The following is a 19,621-nucleotide window of genomic DNA, read 5'->3' as shown; positions in this document are numbered from 1 at the left end:
AACTAAGGAGGTATTTGCCATTTTGTTTTGGAAGGAAAACAAAATATTTGACTTAAAAGTCTAGGAGGTGCTGGAAATAGGAATACCTTGATCTAAAAATCATTAGAAATTATCTGGATCTGTACAAAAAGTACAAAGGTTATTACAGAATTTAAGTATCATATGACTTTGGATAAGAAATTCTATTATATTTTGTAATTAATTTACACATTTATTCTCTTTACGAACTTTTTTTCTTTACATTTTTGTAAAAACATGATGGGTTTAATTAGGAAAATAAGGATGAAATGTCATATATTTTAACAATAAAAATTTAACAATATGATAAAATGATAGATTTTCCTATAGTCACAGAGAGCTACTTGAATTAGAAGCTAGAAGGGTTATAAAGTATACTTTATATTTCTTATAAGAAAGGAAGGCCAATATTCTAAAGTAATTTTGTAAATGGCTATTCCTCCCAGCACAGAGCCCAGATTTCCAGTCATTCCTGCTTGGATTCCATCCTACTACTTAACATAGCAGACTGAGAATTACTGTAAGATTGGCAATGAAAGAGCGCCAGGTGTTTTAAAATGTCAACTTTGCTCCCTGGGGAAATAAGTTGCTAGGTAATGAAACGGAGCAGGACCCCACGGTCCTTCGCACCCCCCACCATGCCCTCTGCCTGCCTTTTGCCTGTGCAAAAACTTTAGCCAAAGAATAAGTTTAATCAGAGAAGTGAGAAAATGCAGAAACAAAGGAAAACAGTAAAAGGAGTCCAAATAATAATAGTTTTGTCATTAAGTATAGTCAAGGACCTTTGGTTCCTCCCCAAGGGCTATAGATAATATTCTGAGCCACATCCTGTGAGCTGCCTTGTAGATACTGAAACCGCCACCAGGTGGAAGAAGTTAACCACATGCTGACCAGACTGTAGCCATGACATAAGCTGCCACAATTCCAAGAACTGGCCTCAAGAAAATGGGAACAAATTGACCCTGGAACTGAAGATTAATTGTACTTAAAACAATCAAGATAACTTTGGTCAGACCACCACATGACCAATTTCAAGATGACTGTCAGAGCTGACTGTGCTGTTTCTACATGTAGCCCCCTCCCTCTGTCCATAAGAGCTCTTGCCCACTGATTGTCAGTGGTTGGGTCAAGTTGGCCTTTAGACAGGAGTCCTCTCTCCCCCCCTTGTTGCTGACATCCGAAATAAAGCAAACTTTCCTTTCCACCAACGTTGCCTCTTTTTTGGCTTTTGAGTGGTGAGCAGCCAGACCCCACTTTCATTAACAGTAAGAGGAATGAAATAAAAATCTTTGACCGTATGACATGAATCTTTTGAAAGAGACCAGGTGAGGGTACCTCACTGCCATGTGCTCGACTGATTCAAATCTACTATAGTACAATTAGCCAAATAATAAAACTACATGACTTAGTTTTGGCTCCTTGTTTTAAATGACTTCAATCAGTCTAAGCTATTTCTTATAAATTCTTTTCTTTCTTTAAGCCTGTACTAAATTAGATTATCAAGTTAAAATATGACTACTTCAAAAATTCAGAGTGAATGGGAATGGGAAGGAGTTTAATAAAAACTTGAATACACTTTTTATAATTTTTAAACATACAGAATTTTTTGTTTTATTATTTTTATTGTTTATTTTTAAAATTTTTGTACAATTTTTAAAGGTTACTCTTCGTTTACAGTTATTACAAAATATTGGCTGTATTCCCAGTGTTATACAATACATCCTTGAGCCTATCTTATACCCAGTAGTTTGTACCTCTCTTTCCCCCAGCCCTGCATTGCTCCTCCACTGCCACTGATAACCATTAGTTTATCCTCTATATCTGAGTCTGCTTCTTTTTTGTTATATTCACTAGTTTGTTGTTTCATATAGAAATATTTTGAATGAAAACTTTCAAATAGTTAGTTCACAAAATCTAAATATTAAAGTTATGGATGGAACCTAGCTTGGACTTGACTGAAGTAACAAAACATTATAACATCTGTGACACTATTGTTACCGAACGAAACTTGGGTCCACTTGCCCTGGTGCCGTAAAGCCAATCCACTGACACCAGGTTTTGGTGAAAGAAAGTGCAATGTTTATTGTAGGCACCAGACAAGGAACGCCAGCAGCTGATGCTCAAAAAACCTGAACTCCTTGTCTGGTTAGTTTAGTTGACAATGATTAGTTTAGTTAAATAAGAGGTATGAATATTGGCTCCAAAGCAAGATCCTTGAGATATCCCTAGATGTAAGGGGCTTGTAAGACTTCCTGGATCAGCATGCTATTTCTTTGCTTTAGATTTTCTTTTCTTTTTCTAAATTCATCATTACTACTTATTCATTTTTGCATAATCCTCTAATCACTAGATTAAGGTATTGTTCATCGCCAGACTTGATCAAAGTGAGTCTAAGAAGATTCTTCACTTGAGTTCGTATGCATACTGCTTAAACCAACACCCAAATTGACCAAACCTGTAAGGACATGACCTTCCAGCGTCTTGCTATTAAATTTCTGTAAATATGGAGAGGTTCCTTTAGCAAGAACTCTGCTTACATAAGCCTGCAGTGCAAATCCTCTCTCTAAATCCATTAGAGGTTGGAATTTGTAAAACTACAAAATTCCCTGGAACCGATATTGTTTTCTTTTTCTTTGTGGAGAGATCGGAGTCGTAGTCAGTAAAGCTTTCTAACCCGAGCCTCCCTCTAGAGGGAGACATAGTCCAGCTTTTATACCAATTGCCGCCCTCTCATCTTTTACTGCCTCTTTCTTTTTCTGCGAGACCGCAGTTTCCTCTCAGAAGCAGCTGCGGCTGCTAACAGAGGTGGCTGTTGGGAGAGAGACAGAGGGAGGCAACGCCGCCTGGTCCCGCCCTCGCATTTTCCTGCTTAACTCAACCTGGAGTGTTGGCACCTGTTTCCTCCCTGCGTTCTCCTTGTACTATACAGGGAAGTCAGTCACTCCGGACTCTCTGGACGTCCAGGCTGGGTGGAATAAGGGGTCTGGGTGGAACAGGGAGCTCTGCCCTCTACGGTGACTTTCTAAAAGGTACCACTAATGTTTTTTGACAGTGCAGCGCCCTAGGGTGGGCGGCGGAGAGGAGGCTTCGGTTACTAAACCGCTTAATTCTTTTTGTTCTGGTGATCGGATTTGTTTCCCCGGCCTCCTCCCCTGCCCCATCTCCCTCCCCTCCTTTAGCGAACTGACACAGGCAGCCCCTGCTCGCTTGTGTTCGATGTTGGAACACGCACCTTCTCGGCGGTGACTGTGCCCAGCGTACTGGGGACAAGGGGACAGCGGCGGTTTCCCTTCCTCCCAGCCGACGATGCCCAGAGGGGCAGCGGTTGAGCTGCGTGGGGCTCGGCCCGCAGCACTTCGAGGCGGGATTGAGGGTCTGCAGCTGGTTAGGAGTTGCTGTTAATTGGACTTGGCGCCAAGTCTCCGAGAGGGCATCAGCTGGGACCTATCTGCTAAAAGCGGGAACAGGGGCGCCTGACGGAGGAACTCCAGCGTCTCGCGGGCGGAAGACTGCCGAGCTCAGAGCCTCTCCTCCTTCCTGCCCCGAAGCTCCCCAGCAACTCGCGCACAACGGAGACCCGGGACCTACGAGAGGCAGGAAACTGGAGAAGTACGTGGCGGAGGCTGCTTTTCTGAAGGTGAACTGTTCCGTCCAATTGCCTTTCCCCAGAGAGCAAAAAGGGAGGGAGGGGGAAAAGGAACCGAGTATGCGTGAGTGTGTGTATGTGTGAGAGGCAGAGACGACGTGTGGCAGGAGGAAAAGTCTTTACTCGGCGTTCAAAGCAAACAAATCAGAGATGGAGTAAGAGCGGTAACTGCTGCAAGACCGCCTTGATTCTCGCATTGTGAGGAGCTGAGCGCACCGCGCGCATCCGGCGAGGACCGCTGGCGACCGTGGGCGCTGGCGAGGGCAGCGGGACTTCGGCGTTTCCCCAGTAAACAAATCTTTTGATTACTTTGACTTGTGAAAACGAGAGGAGGAAAGAAACGAGGCTCCCGCACGCCACCTTCCACCCACTTTAAGGGGATTCCAGTTTGGATGTCTAGAGATTTCTGAACCCTCTTTGCTCTCGGAGGAGGAAACACACACGCGCGCACACACACGCACGCTTGGGGCCACACTCACACGCCCTCCACGAGCACACACCACCAGACTTCGGTTCCCTATGCCCCAGAACGGTGACAGCGGATTGGCATCTTGGAAGCGATGCAAGAGCGATAAGGCTGGGGCGGGCCCGCGGAAGCTGCAGGAGCATCGCTAGGTGTTGCCGCCACCAGGAAGCCGGGCTGCAGGTAGGTGCCAGCCGCGCCTGCCGCCGGCGCTGGGGACTCGGGCGGCAGCTGGAGGACCCGGGGCCCGGAAGCCCTCCCTTCTCCGGGGGTCGGGGGCTGTAGGGAGCTCGCCCGGGGAAGGCGAGAGGTGATAGCGGATGCTGGTTGGGCGTCCAGAGTATGGGCGGGGGTAGAGGAACGCCGAGAGGGGATCTGAGCAAGTGAAAGACGGTTCCGAGAGCCTTGCCCTCCCTCTCTTCTGTGCCCCATTTCTCTTAACACAACGGGCGACCCGGCCGAGGTTGAAGTGGGTTTTAATTCGATCCCTCAACCAAACCAATCTCGGTTCGTAACCATTTTGGACTCCTAAAAAGAAGTTGGGGGTCGCGTTCAAGGGAGGATCAATGGGATGTCAGGTCGCCTTTCTGAAATCTCCACTTTCTGTCCACTTCTGATTAGTTAATTCTCGGGCCTGTCTGTAGAGGGTGGCTATCGATTTCTCCACCTCTAACCATTTTCATAAAGAATCTTCTTGATAAGTTCTGGAGCCGCATCTGTGTAAAGGTTTATTTAGATTTGGTACCGGACGCTTTACTACTGAATGAGATAAAGCTTCAGTAAAGGATACTACAGGAGAGCTTTAGGACAAGGGTCATTTTAGGAACAGCGTTCAGAAAAAGAACAGCTTCGAGAAACTAACGGTTTTTCATTTATTTCCGCATAGATGGCTCTAGAATCTTGCTAATAGTACACGGTTTTTCTGACCCACTGCTTTCCTGTCCCTTCCCCCTTCTATTCCAAAAGGCCAGGTTCCACCGAGGTGTTTTCTTTAAGCCACTGATCTTCACTTGTCAGTGGGGAACGTGTTATTTCCAGAAACTGCCTTTGTAAAGGAAAGTTTGAGATCCATTGCCCTATTTCTCCTAGAACTGCAGGCTGAGCTATCTAGTCCCCACTTGAAAAGGAGGAACTGTAGGTACTTGCAGAGCCCCGTGGTAGACGTGATGCTTTCTAGTTAGTATTCCACCTCCTGAGCAAGTGTTAAACGATTGCTTGAATTGTGTGGAATCACAGGTGTAGTCACTACAGTGGATAGCTAGCCTGTTTTCACCTGGTGCTGGGTGAGTTTGGCTTGTGGCAATAAGACAGAAAAGAAAATATCTTCTTTTTGTGAGTGTTAAATACCTTCTTGAATTTTGCAAGCATCATTCTTGAAAAAAACAAAACCAAACAAACCTGTATGCAACCTTTGCTCTGAAAAGTACCTGCAAAGCAGTCGGTGTATAAGGGTCTTTTACTCGTGACAGGATAAATTTTAATGACCATTGACTGCATGATAATTATCTGGTTCCTGTCTTCCCCAACTAGATTGTTTGAGACATCAACATTCAGACTATTATCAATTAACACTATAAAACTGCTCTGTTAGGCAATGTAAGTTAAGACAAATGAGTAATTAAGATTTCTGGGTAAAGTCCTAAATGGCAATAACTAGCAAAGGATTCTGAAGACACTTCTAAAGCCTTTAAAAACCAGGGCATTAAGATTATTTGTATTGATTCCAGCCTTCCCATGTTTGCACATGTGCTCTCAGACTGGTGAATCTTTTACAGTTTCAAATTTGGCACCTGAGATCCTTAAAAATGATCAGACACATTTAATCTTCCCTTTTTCCTACTTTGTTCTGGATCTCTTCCCGGGTCCGTTAGTTGTTTGCATACTGACCTTTTTAGAGTCCTAATTTTTAAAACCATCCGTAGCCATTGAAAGGCCATTACGAACCACACTGGAGCTCATTTTATTTGCATTTTCTTAATTTTCAATGAAAATAATTAGATTGCATTATTTATAGACATAATACTATGAAAGCAGTGTCACACTGCCAACTGCTTAGACACAGTACTTTTAAGAGGCAGAACACAGTTTTAGTGTGTTGCTTTATTCAAATCAGGCATTTTTTGAGACTGAAATCTTGATTCTTGCCTTTAATACAGTTTTGTAATTTAGGATGCTTGAATTTACATATTTATACATAGTGCTATGATATATGTCTCTTACGGAAGAACCAAAAAACCTCGACGTGAAAGCAAACACCTGTAATGCTACAAGTTGTGCTAAAAAGGAACCTAAGCTTTCTGAGTATGTGTGATTTTGAATCTGAAAAGTATTAGCTATTTTAAGTGACAAACCGGAGAGTGAAGATTCACTGAGATCCCATGGATCTATGTCAAAAAAGGTACATATTGCTTGGAGACTGCATTACAGTATTTACTAACCACCGAGTTATAAAAATGTGATGACAACAGCTGTAAAAAGATCTGTTTTTAGACATGGACACTTTTCCTTTTTAAAAATTTATGAAGTGATGAAATTCAGGGGGTGATAGAAGATTTTATGGAAGTTATTTTTTATAATATCAGAAAGGTTTAGTCATCCTGGATTCGGTATCTTTAGTATTTTAATGATGATCCTTTACAATGTGTTTTTGAATACGTAAATGTTGAAAGTGCATTTTAAGTTTGATTTGTCACTAATTGCAGGTTATGGATTATCCTATACAGGTAGGGTAAGATGTGCCTCTCCAGCATTTTCCAGACTTTTTTTTTTTTTTTTTTTTTATATCATGGGTCCTAATAAAAGGTACTGTCAGATTCTGTCTAAGTTCAGCTGTGGCAGCAAACTAATGGGCATTTGCCTCTTTAATGCATGTCCCAAACTAGGAATGTTCCCAAGTGTCATCAGTTATTTCTAATACATTTGAGAAGATGAAACAACCAGAAACAGTTCAGTGCCCCTGCTTTTACTTCTCCAGTATTTTATTAGGAATGCCTCATTAAATCGCATTATTCTGCAGCTGTTTTGTTCATTGAAGAGTCAAGTAAAAATAAGGAACTTTACTGTGCAATGCAGTTTTGTTTTCTAGGTGAAAAACCATAAGTTGAAGTAAAATAAGAATCTAACATAGCCCCCTTTGATCTATAACTGACATTTACAAATGCAGTTCATCAACTTGTTATTACTAGGGCTCCACCAAAACAAGGAGAAGAAACGCAGTAACACAGATTGCTGCTAGATATGAAGGCCAAGCCAGCCGAATCAGCCGCATGTCTGGTCCACATACCTGCACAGCATTTCACATCCTGTATCTTGCTTATGAATCATTGATTTTAATGCCATGTAATATGGTGACTTTGCTATTTTGTTGGAAAATTCTTTGGTTTAGTTTGAATTACTTAGAGCACATGGAACTGTATCACTGGAAGAGGAGGAATAGTCTCACAATGAGTTACTGTAAGTCTTTTTAGAGAACAGTTTTACTTTGGGTTTGGAGTGCAGTCTGAAACAGGGGAGGTGGAAAGGTGGGCCTAGCAAACAGAGACCTAGAAATTAGTTTAGGTTTTTAGTTGTCATTGACCACTGACTTACTGGGTAATTTTTAGAAAATCTGATTCTATTCATTTGGCACAGTGATTCAGTGCCCTGTCAGTGAAATATAGCTAACAATTCTTATCTTCTGCTTATTCTTAACAGAAATTTTAAGGGGAATGGTTAGACTTCATTGGAATGTGAAGAAAAGTGGTATTTCAATACTTTTCTCTGCAATATGAATCTAATCTCATGCATACATACATACATATGCTTTTAATGGGATCCATGTAAAATACTGGTTTAGTATTGAAGGGGGAGGGAATGACTTTTTAAAAAATGTCTACGTTTTTAAGGTACCTAGTTTTTCACTATTTTACATGGTCTGACCTACAGTGCAGCTGGGTAACCATGGTTTAACAACGTCATTTATAATTGAGTTTTACTTTTTGAGCCACTGTTGCAGGCAGTATTTTTTCTCTTCAGTTTTTTGGAGATATTTTTATTCATTAGGCTACAAATGCAAAAAAAAAAAATCAGTTTTGTTCTCTGTGTAGGGGTGCTTTGGGATGTGTTTATTGACACTATGACTAGAAATCTCAACACATTTTAAACAGTGAATACAGCTGTATTCTGTCTTTATTAAATATGTGCCTTCACAGTCAAAACAGAAACCGTGTGTTACATTCGCGCATACTATTCTGGTTTCAAATGGTATCTACAGAATTTCCAGAAACATTGATATTATACTCCAAATTTGTTAAATTTCCTAAATGCACCCACTTCCAATGTGTATACCACGTCTTTGTTGGACTTCATCCTGTGCTGTAACTAGGCCACCTAGTCACTGGAATCAGTGAAAATCTAGCATATTTAGGCAATTGATTATTATTACCATTGAAAAATATAAGACTTTCAGGTAACTTGGGATTCAGATGAGACATGACTCTATAAGCTATAAGGAGAGTATTCCATTTTATTCACAATTATCCCTATAGGGTATGAAATATAGCTAGGGAATCATAGTTTATATGTTTATATTAGATAAAGTCCTTTTAATCACTTCCTTCAGTCTCCTAAATTACTCCGTAGTACCTGTAATTATTTTATGATTTCCCCTGAATGGCCAGTTAGCAAAGGTACATCCCCCTTTCCCCTAGCAACAGCACAAACATACTTATCAATTAAATTTATATTTATAATGCTCCTTCTACACAGTAGATTTTGGAAACTCTTTACAGAGAGACTGGATAATGTGATAATGTTGCCTTCTTAGCAATTCTGGTGGTAGGCTAAATTTAGTACTTTGACAAAATGGGGACAATCTGCCAAACAGGTCTTCTTTGCTCTTTTATCCTTGTGCTACGTAAAGCTAACTCTTCACCTAAAGCCCGGGAAGTGCAAAGGTTTGTTTTACTAAATATTTTTATGAGTTTTTTTTTTTTTTTTTGCTGCTATGAACTAGTCACTGTATAATTGCATGCATGTGCATGCAAAGATTCTAAACCTTACAGTTTGCAGTGTTAATTGCCTGTGGCCTCCTGTTGCTGCATATAGAGCTTTCTGTTGAGTTTAATAATACAGAACAGATCATGGCAGATTATGTCCCTCTTTATAAGTGAATTCATGAAGGTATCCACAGCAGGCACTATGACAGAAGATTTTTGGAAAAGTGTATATGTGCTTTGGAATGAAAGTTTTCAAGCAGAATGGCCTGGGCTATGAATATACAAATGGATTATTTCTGGTGCAAAAAAACTGACCACTGAAAATTATTATTTATATGTAAAAACTGTGCCATGGTTTTATTTGGTTCGGCTGAGTTGTTCTCCCCTTTTTTTTTTAACATCCTTCTTGGAGATTCCAGTGAGAATTGTACTTAAATATTGGAGGAAGTAAATGTGCTTTCTCTCTCCTGCTCTATTATGAAAAAGACCATCTATATAAGAAACGCAAGGTGTGTTATTTGTCCTAGTCTGCATTTTTCTGGCTTCATATTTTTTGTCTTGATGGATTGGAGTAAGCAAAGGCAGGCAACTAAAAATGGGTTATGTAGTCATAGGAATCTTAATAACAAAACCTCAACCTATTAATAGAGCACTGAGACTTTGTTAGAATGGGTTCTTCAAGAGAGCAGGCCTTTGACAGCCCTAAAACTTGGGTCTACTCAAATAATAGAGCTTTATGGAGCGATGTAGCAAATTTGTGATTGTTCAGATCAGAAGAATTCAGAAGTGGTCAGTTCAGATCATTTGAGGAAAACAACATATGTACTTATATTTTTAATTTATATTAGTTTATGACAGTTCCAAATTCATTTAAGGTGGGAAAACCTAGCTATTGTTACCATTTCTTTCTCAGTTTAGTTTTCCTTGTTGTAGGTGTATGATGGATGGCATACTCAAATTTGTTGGTGCTGAAGAGTTCAGGAAATTCCTCCTTAGAATGGCCGTCAGACATATCAGTAGCAGTGACGTGGTCCTGCTTTTGTTTGTATTTTCTTCAGAAAGTTGAGTTGAATTGAGCGAAACAGCTCTAACTTTAGCTCTCTTTTATGGTATAAAAGGAGAAAGGAGATAGATGATCCACCTTTAAGTCAGGCAATCCAAAGCCCAAGGGGAGAGTGAAAGGGCATTGAAATCTCATACTCCAGAAACCAGAGGCCCCATTTGGGGCAGCTTTAAGTTCGAGGAAAATTCTAACCTAATTTTTTTTTTTCAGGCTTAGTTCTTGAAATGTTGTATCATAGTAGTTTCCTAAGATACATATTTAGCATTATTGCAAACTCCTTTTAGATTGATTATTGTGTGTTTATAAATACACCAGAACTGGGTCAAAATTTAGACTTTGCTGTTTGAAGATATATTTGCTCATCACATCATTTGTTGAGTGGTTAAAATTCATTGGCTTGCATTTTGTTTAGCAGATAAATTTTGAAAATGACTATTATAAAACCAATGTGGTGCAGTGATGAGAGCTCTGTAGATGCTTTTCTAACTCTACCAATAAATAAACATGTAACCACAAGAAAATCAATTTATTTCTCTGTGCCTCAGTTTCTCAGCAGTATATTTGCTTCAGTCAAATTTTCAAGATAATTAAAAAATGTAATTTTTTCCTGTATTCTGATGTACTAAACATCATGGTATGGGAAGTATAACAGTATTCCAGGACATACCTTTATTCAGAAAGTCAAGGGACATCTAGCACAAAAAGTTCCTGGAGCACCAGTAAAAGTTCCATAAATGCTTTTCAGTAAGCAATTTGTAAAAGTTAAGCTTTATTTGATTGGGATGATGATGTTAATGATGATTATGGTGATGACTAAAGACTATAGATGTAGGGATATAAAATTGAATCAGACTAACTCTTATTCTGTTTATCCATTTTCCCTAGTTTGCATGATGCTGTTTTGTTGCAAAACAAGTTGCGATAGGCCATGAGTCTTAGGCTTGTTGAGGTTACATGTCTCTTCTCTACTGCTGGTTTTCATAGTCACTGAGATAAAATGGTTTGGTTGATTAACCCAAACAGAACTAGTTAGCAAATGAATAATCTTCATATACCTGTTGATAATTAAACACATTCATTCAAAATCTACATATGAACTTTAGAGAATTTATAATCCTTGGGAAAGTTCATTCATTTATTCAATAAATATTTATTGAACACTCTCTAGGTGCTTGGAGTATTGCAGTAAACAAAAAAGACAAAGATACAGAATTCACTGTTTTAGTATAATACTTGAGGTTTTGAAATGAATCTGGAGGAATGGTTCAACAGTGTATTTGTGTTATATCTGCTCTTACTATTAATTCTTATTTATAACTGTGAAGTACAGTTCTGAAAAGAGTTAAAATAGTTAAAATGTCTGAGTTGGAATGAGTTGTGAAGAAAAATATCACAGTATGTATTTAAGGTGAGGTAATAATGTAGTTCAGTGGATTGATTCCAGCTCACAAGATCAATGATCAAACTAAGGGTGACACAAACAATAGCTCCTTTTCCTGAGTTACGTACCTGAAAGAAAGAAATTCAGATAGGCTGAATGACTTGAGATCAGTGACATGATTCTTCCTAGAGCCTCTTAAAGGGGTTGCAAATTCAAATGCCTATAGGAGTCAGGCTGGGAATGTGAATGAATGAAGCAGACCAAATGGAAGATGACAAATGGCCACTGACACATAGCCTCAGCTACAGTGTTGGGGAGACCGTAGGGAATAGTGGAGAGTCTGGTATTCTGAGTGGGATAGCCGAACCTTGGCTCCACTTGTTGCCATGCCGGAATGTGGGTCTGGTGTTGCCATGATTTGTAGAAGAGAACTTAGATGTGCAGATTTTTTAATGTGAAAATTTCAGATTTATAAATGATGGTATTAAATTCAAAATTGAAATACTGTGTGGGCCAACAGACATATCTGTGGGCCATATGCAGGCTAAGGGCCTGCAACGTGACTGTGTCACTGTTGACAGAGGGATGTGTGAAGACAGCTAGCTAGGGAGATATGTGTATGCCTGCCCTTCTGTCCTCTGTAGGCACAATCCTCCAACCCCAGTTGCATCTGGAGCCAGGGTGGTTGACAGTAAAAGGCTCAGCTGGAGATGCTGAATGATAATAATGAGTGGTTCAATCTCACCGCTGTTTTTATTTTTCTTCTGATTGACTCATTGTTGCTGAACTCACCTTGAAGCTGGTGGTACCTTGGAGGGTTTAGGAGATGTGCTGGGAATACAGAAGTTTAAGTTTATGCCAGATAGTTGGAATGGCTCTATAGTTAAGTAAAACCTACCCCTTTAGATCGGTGCTTCTTAAACTTTGACACGCACACTAATCATCTGGGGGAATTTTGCTAAAATGCAGGTTCTGCAGTGGGGCCTGGAGATTCTGCATGTCTAACAAGCTCCTGGGTGAAGCTAATGCGGGTGGTACTTGAGTCGCAAGGCTTTAGAGAGCTTCTTTACCACTGAGTTTCATTTCACGCACACAGAAAGGTTGGAAGCCTCCAATTCTTACTTCTCAGACAGGTTTCTCCTTGTAGTAAGCAGCATAAACCTGGCCACTGGCTCTAAACACTTTTCTCAAAGGCTCTTTAATCTGAGCACAGAATTCATAAGTGTTCAATTTAGTATTGAAAACATAATAGCTTATCATTTAGGGAGTTTAACTTCTTCATATTTTATTAATAGTATTTTCACTAAACCAGTTTTACTAATGCCAGAAGTGTCGTAGCTCAGATGTGTGACTCTAATCTATTGAGAAAAGACCTGGGTCTCATGTCACGAGCTCAGTTCAAAAAATTTTGTTGCCAGTTTTATCAATGCCCTGGAAATTCTTACATGTTTTCTTATTCTGGTATATTAATTATAAACTGAGATTAGATTTAGACATGTCAGTCTGAGAGAGTGAAGCAATTTGTTTTCTTGCAAGTTGTATGATTAATATAGTTTGTAATAGTAATGCTATTAAATTGTACTCAGTTTCTTTTAAGTGCTTTTAATAGACGTTTCTGTTATATTGAATAGCTTTGCTTATAGCTGAGTAATGATATGAATTGATTTTACTGAGTCCATTAGACTGTAAGCTCTGTGAGGCAGAACCATGTTTAACGTGTTTCTATTGATTCCTGGTGCTTTGCACAGTGTCTGGCACCTAATAAATTTAATGGGAAAATGATCAATAGTTCATATTGATAGAATGTCTTTTTGTTTGTTTCTTCAGTGTGTGAGGAAGTGTTCTATGAAGAACTGTCATTTATTCTAATTGTGTGTTTGTTGTGTGTGTGTGTGAGAGAGAGAGCATTTATTTTGACCCGCACTTTCCATCTCTGACCTGAAAGGTATATTAGCATTAAAAAATAAATACATTCTAGGCGAAACAGCAAGGACAAAAACAAAATGAGCATGCTGACCGATATTCCCATTCTTTCTACAATTTATTGTAACCTGGAGGTTTAGAGACTACATATGCTTGTGATTCTACTGTTGTTTGAATTAAATAATATTTGTCAACGTCAGATTTAAGTGTTGTTAATCACATATGGAATATATTTTGATTACTCTTGTCAGTGTCATTCATTAGGGAATTTAAAGCCGTTTTTTCTTATCTACATAATTACCGTTTTCATAATTTATCATGAACCACATTTACTTATTTCACCTTCAGGAACACTGTTGACTGTGATATCATTGTTCTTGGCTTCAATCATGTTGAAAATTACTGGTGTTATAATTTTAAATGCTATTTAGTACAGATAGTATGTATTCAAGTATTGATTTTATTTTAGTCCTTCGGGGTTAAGCAAAGCTTTTAAATGCTTGCACCATAGATAATTTCACAAAATTAAAATTCTTTGACTGTATTTGAATATGAAGCAAACTCATGTGTATTATAAAACCAAAAAAAGTCAACTCATTATATCATTAAAAACTTAAAGTTGAATTATTGCATTGTCTTTATTTTAAAAGGTTGCATTAAACTGGTTAGATTAGCATTCCTATATACTTAAAAAACTGCTCAAAACCCTTAAATATAATGTCTTCACTCTTTAAAATATAAAGTATATTTTTGGAACTTTTTAATGAGTCAAAGGACAGAGTTTAAATTGAAGGGATATGATTTTTCTCTGTATTGTCCAAAAACACTCATACTTTTATAATTAAGATCTAAGGCTATTGAGCTACGGACACTGTGGGACTTATTGAAAAAGACAGATCTATACTTCTTTCCCAGCCCAATCTCAAATATGAGATTAATGAAAACTTTAGGTACTGTATAGTACTGAAAGATTTTCAAAATCCATAAGTAGAATTAAAATCAACTTATTGTATATTGGTGAAACTTTGCCTTGGAGCAAAGTTTCTGTTATATTTCTGGGAAGACTGTGTGAGCTATGGTCTCCCTTGACTAGAATCTTTTCCTAGCCGCTGATTACCTCTACTCTTTAAAATGGGCCTCAGGGTTTGTGGCTAATATTTCATTTTGTATTTTGTGAAATCTGCTTCAAGTTCACTGGGTAGATGGTATGGCAGACCGGAGTGAAAGGAAAGCAAAAAGCAGACTGAATAACTGGCAATCAGGGATTATAAAGGTGGCAGGGTTAGCATTTTGTAGGATATGATGGGGAAAAGGTATTAGATAGGAGGTCAGATGGAGTGAAAGGGAAGGAAAAGGGTCAGAAGGGGGAGGTTCGTTCTAGCTAGAATTTTTATACAACAAAAAGAGGAAATAACTGACCTTTGAGAGAAGGAAAAAGACAAAGAGTACATCCATTGTAATCCTTGGGGAACAAAGAGGTAAAGTGGCAACAAGCTAAAGTAAAGTTACAGAGGAGGGAAAGATGTATGGTGCCAAACCAATTTTTCCCTCTTGATCTTGTCAAAACTGTCCAGGAATAAGAAATTTCTGTCAGGTTTTTTTGTTTTTTGTTTTTTTCGTTTTTTTAAACCAAACTAAAAGTCAGAAGGAATGGATCCTAGTTCTGACCTCACCTGCATGTAGTCAACCCTGAAAAAAGTTACTGAACATTTTTGTCATCAGTTTTTCTCAGTGGTAAATAAGATGATTGGATTTAATGATTACTTAGATCTCTCTAAGCTCTATAAGTCAGTGATGACCATAGGTCATCCTTCTGTGCTTCTATTCTGTCCCCTGAACATATCTTAGACACTGCCCTGTCTGCTTCCTTCCTAGACTGTGAAATTTTTGATCTAGAAATGTGTTTTATTCTTCAATTTGTACTACCTAAGCCTACTCTAGAATATTCAGGCGGTTACTAAGTGTGTTATTAATTGATCTTTAATTTTGTTATACTATATTTTTTATCTTCATAATAAACAATGGTGTGTTCTAGAGGCATAAATAATAACATTTGTATGCTGCTGTATTGTTTATAAAACAGTTTAATGCATGTGATTTCATTTGATGTTTAAAATGGCTGTGAGTTAGGGATAAGTGCTATCTTCAATTTCAGGTGAGGAAACTGATAGAGACTGGTAAAAAATCATACAACTAGTGAGTGCCAAGAGGTTGGCTTGAATTCAAAGCCTATCTGTTGGGAGAAAATTCTCCCTGGGTCTCTCAAGACACTAAGTACCCTTTTGTTCCATAACATCTTTTTAAGGATGTTTAGAAAGTGATCAGTCTTGGATGATAATGTCTTCCTCTGAATCACAGGGCAGATTTGCTTGCTGTCCAGCATAATAAAATAATGTCTCCCTCCAAGGCAAAGGGCATGTCTGCTTGTAGCCCATCATAAAAGATTTCCTAATCTCAACGTTCCACAAACCAAGGCATGTGCAACATACATATGGGCTGCTTTGTATCACACCTGTGGGACTTGCGGACAAAGGGAACTGACTCGAAAGTGATGTTCGTGCTTCTTGCTATGTAACAAGTCCTCTGACGCAGAAGTCTTGTGTCTTTTGCCAGCATCCATAAAATATGGCAGGCTTCCAAGTAGCATAAGAAATCTCAGACCCTTTGTAGTTCTTAACAGTACATCTTTGTTACATTAAAGAAAGTCTCTTTTTCTTTATGTAGTTTATGTCCACTTTCATAGCCTCTCTAAGAAGAATTGTAACAAAATTAATGACCTATTATACACACTGCCAGGCTTTTAGTTCTGAGGACCCTCTTCAGACCCATCCTCCTCTGATATTTAGAAAGATCCTTTGATGGCACTATAGAGGGGAGTTTCCATGGCGTCCAGAATAGGAAGCCAGGGAGACCAGCTAGAGAGCTAGTGAGAATTGGCAAGAGTTTGACAAAAAATGTTGGAAGAAGGGAGGAAGAAAAGGCACAATTTAGAGGTAGGAGATGGAACCAATTGGTCCTGGAGACGGAATGTGCCGAAGAGGGAAAGGGTCAAGAATAGGTCCTGGCTTGGGCGACCAGTGCTGTTTATACAGTGAGATCCCCAAAGCTACTCTAGTCTATTTAGATGAAGATAGTTGGTTTAATTTTAAGTATTCTGAGTTTGAGGTGCCCTTGGGATACTCAAGAGGAAATCTAAATAAGTAGTGATAAATTTGGGTTGGGTGTTCAGGACAGAATTACGGTTTAGACATAGAGATTTGGAAGTTATCAGTGTACATGTTGCTGTTGAAACCTAACTAGATGAGATCTCCAGGAAGAGTGTTGTATAAACACCAAGGAGAGAGCCCTGGGGAGCAATAACATATATAAAAGAATCTCAGCTCTTTCTAATTTCAGAAAGAAGACTCACCTTTCTCTCTGTTGTTCTCTCTTTGGACTTTTGTTCAGCTTGCTGCAACTTGGCCTCATAAACCATGAGGTCCACCTTTCCTGTAATGATCTGCTGTGTAGAGAAGCTGATGATAGCAGGAAGAGAGAGCAATGGAGGAAAGTGGGGAGGATGCCTGGCGTTTCTTATTTCTATTTTCCCCTCTGCTAACCCTGGAGATCATTGTATTAAGGCTGTGCCCCTGCAGAGCTGTCATGGACAAGCACACTGTGAGGGGATAGAGACTTTCCCCTGTGGTCTTTACTCTTTGTGGAGATCTGTAGACATTTGAAAAATTAAAAAGTTGAGCATTCACGATGTTCCAGGCACTGTGCCAAACACTTTACATGAATCCTCTCATCTAGTATACACAGTAATTCCAGAAGAAGGTGCTACTGTTATCCCTATTTTATAAATAAGTGACTTGACCAAGGCTGTATAGCTTTTAAGAATCAGACAAGTCTTGAATCATACACCCTAGCTTCAGAGCTGAGTTTTTAACCATATAGTACTGCATCTCAGTCATACTTGTTAGAATAGTAGACTCATTCTGCTTAACAAACTGCTGGTTAAAGAATTGTCTTGTTTCAAATTATTTCTATCTAGACGACCTAAGTAGGTCCTACCTCTCTAAGTTTAGAATAGTATCATTAAAATTACACTGTAACGTCCATAGCATTCTTTGAATATCTCTCAGATTTCCCATATGTAGCCTTCTATGATTCTCTAATTCCATTTGATAAGAAATTTTATTAAGTAATGAGATAAAGATCTAGCATTCAAGAAAATTTGAAAAATTCATTCACATACTCCTATATTTGTACCTTTGAATTGATAAAAACTCTAACTTCTAAACAAATGTGAGCTAAAGTGTGTCTTTTTCTGGAATTTAAATTCAGGCTGGAACATTCTATCATATTTATCTTAGAAAAATCTTTCTTCGCTCTTTGCTATGTAAGAAAATGTGTTTCTTAAAGGTAGGGTGGGAATAGCCTATGCAGCAGTCCCGGATGTAGAGCTCAGTTGCCTCTGTAGAACATCAGTATGAGACTAATTAGATGTTAAATGCTTGGTGAGTATTGAACAATGCATTCTTCTAAATTTCTGATTAATGACAAAGCTTCATGAAAACATTAATTGTATTGGCAGAATTCAGATAATCCCTTTTTGAGTAAAACAGAAAATATATCTGTAAATGGACTTTTTTCCTAATAATATGATAATACAGGCAGCAGACATTCTATGGTCATATGAATAGTAGGTTCCTATTCTTGAAGGTTACGGATGTGTTTAATATGATGACCAAATCAAAGGAGGAGTACTGTATTATGCAATAGCTACGTTATATTTTCTTTTGAATCTGTCTTTAAAACTCAGTGTTGGAAAGGGATGGGAACATATTGAATCTTCTTTATTTTTTAAATGAGAGGTATCATGCAAAGTAAGCATATATATGTGTATATATATTCAGAATATATATATATATAATGTTTTATATGCTCTTTGTTTACTTCAGTTTCTTAGTCTGAATTATTGATATAATTATTGCTTCTAGAATGGATTAGTAGTTGGTGATAATTTATCTTAATTATCAATAATTTAAGTATCATTATAGATTGCACTCTAAAACTATAAAAAGCCCCAGCTAGAAAGTTTTGTTATACTAAGAGAAAGGCCTCTTGTGAAAGATAAGATTTAAAATCATAACAAACAACAATGTACTTTCATTTGAAGAGCCACTTTGTTGAAGATGACAGGGCAGTTTTATTTCAAATGACTGGGGATATGGCAAAGTGAAAATGTGGTATAAAAGGAGTTTATTGTAGATACACAATAACTTTAGAAAGGAAGAAAAATGTGAAGTTTAAAGAAATGATATAATCAGAGCAATGAGTAGGCATTTCAAGTATTTTTCTATTTTTATATATTTTCTCATTTTATTATAACATTTACACCTGATTCAACCCCTCCCCCTGCCATAATCTTATAGTTTTAAATCAGGAAAAAACCTTGGAGTATATATAGTAGAATCCAAAAGCCTCACTTTATATAAATGAGTTCTCAAGGACCAGAGAAGCAGCTAGATTTGCTGAAGAGCACAGAAATAGTGGCAGACCCAGGTCTGGAACCTCTTTTTTCTGATTTCCCAATGCTATGCTTCCACTACAGATAATCTTTGTCAGCTTTTATAGAATCAAAGTTCTGAAAGGGCATTTCAGAGGGCACCTAATCTGTCTCTCTTACACTGATTTAGAAAGTTATGTGAACATTGATCACATAACCTTGATCCAATTAAGGAAAAAAAAATCTACAGAGAAAAGAATGCTAAAATTTCATTCAGTAATTTATTCTAGAGTTTAATACACTATTTGTCAATATATGTATTCATTTAATCATTGTTTATGTGATTAAACTGCTATGTGTCAGGCACTATGCTATGTGATACTTAGTAAAGCAGAGAGTTTCCTTACTTCTTGGAGTTTATAATCTAGTAGGAGAGATAGCCAATACACAAACATGTTATGTATATATATACATATACACACAAATATATTTGCCATTCAGGGTAAGGCTGTATCTTCAAATATTTAGAAAATAGTGTTGTATCAGTGGAAAGACATATAAGGAGGAAGATTTTGATTCAAAAGGAGAAAAAATTTGTAATATTTAGAGCTGTCTAAAAATTAAGAGATTTAGAAAGTGGTAAATTTCTAACATTGGGGT

The 19,621-nt window shown here is 38.2% G+C and overlaps 2 protein-coding genes across 2 annotated transcripts in view; one reads left to right on the top strand and one right to left on the bottom strand.

Annotated features, from left to right (window-relative positions):
* Window positions 1-19,621, bottom strand: part of USP15 (ubiquitin specific peptidase 15) — a 692,408-nt gene that overhangs the window by 180,023 nt on the left and 492,764 nt on the right. The gene's annotated exons all lie outside the window — the stretch shown is intronic.
* TAFA2 (TAFA chemokine like family member 2) overlaps window positions 2,810-19,621 on the top strand; it is a 555,918-nt gene continuing 539,106 nt past the window's right edge. Inside the window, exon 1 of the mRNA XM_004276580.3 lies at window positions 2,810-4,310. The gene's annotated coding sequence lies outside the window, so the exon portion shown is untranslated. The remainder of the gene's footprint in view (window positions 4,311-19,621) is intronic.

This window comes from Orcinus orca, chromosome 11 (genome assembly GCF_937001465.1).
Source record: "Orcinus orca chromosome 11, mOrcOrc1.1, whole genome shotgun sequence".
NCBI lineage: Eukaryota > Metazoa > Chordata > Mammalia > Artiodactyla > Delphinidae > Orcinus > Orcinus orca.
This window is presented reverse-complemented; position numbering and strand designations above follow the sequence as displayed.